Genomic DNA, 953 nt, shown 5'->3' on the forward strand with positions numbered 1-953 from the left:
TCCGCCGGAGCGTGCTCGGAAGGCGTGGCGTGGCGGGCGTGGCCAGGGGGCGTGGCCAGGAGGAAAACATCCTCTCACTATGTGGCCGGAAGTTGAACTCTGGGGTATGCGAATCGCCCACGGCTTCTTTAAAGCCAAGGCGGGCGGCAGACAACTTGGCTGTGACCTTTCCGAACTGGGTCTTGTGTAGCCCAGTCTTGGGCTCGTGAATGGGGAGTTGACGGTGGTTGTAGTTTTTGGAAAAGAGCTTGTCCCTGAATGGTTCAGGAGATATTGTTTCCCCAGCCTTATAAGATGTAGATTTTAAAGGCTGGGATCTACATGAGGTGTTTGGATTACTACACTGCACAAATTCCAGGCTCTCTTGGGTTTAGCTGAGAAACACTGTGGTCTCCAACAGCTACCGGTGAAAACGTTCGCCCTACATGAGGCGTCAGTGCGGTTGCGGATATTGGCCTGTGCGGCAAAAGAAAAAGTGGGTACTTTGGCCAATAACAGTAAATTAGCTTGCGCTGAAATAGCCAAGTCTTTGCGGTTTTGTTCACTTGGCCCCGCTTTGCATGGAGTAGAAAGAGCCTGTTTCTGAAAAAGATGACTTTTCTAATTAGAACTGACTCTTAAGGCTATGCAATTTTCAGAGGTCAGAGTAGACTGGAAGTTTTGTTGGTGACAAAGTGGATTTGGGTCCTATTTTGACCTGTTCCAGATAAGGGATTCCTCCCCACCCCCTTTATTTATTTATTTATTTATTTATTTATTGATGGTCTACTTGGTCCCTGATGTTTTTGAGGAAAGTGCCAGACACACAGAATGTGCTACAACGTCTGAAGTCACTTCCCTGACAGTTGGTCTCTGGATGAGAGGATGTCCTACAGCTTTGGCTAAAGGTCTGGGACTAGGTAGTTTCCTTCACATCCCTAAGATTGGGGGCTAAGGTGTGGATAGGGCTCCTT

This window comes from Pteropus alecto, unplaced genomic scaffold, assembly GCF_000325575.1.
Source record: "Pteropus alecto unplaced genomic scaffold, ASM32557v1 scaffold86, whole genome shotgun sequence".
Lineage (NCBI taxonomy): Eukaryota > Metazoa > Chordata > Mammalia > Chiroptera > Pteropodidae > Pteropus > Pteropus alecto.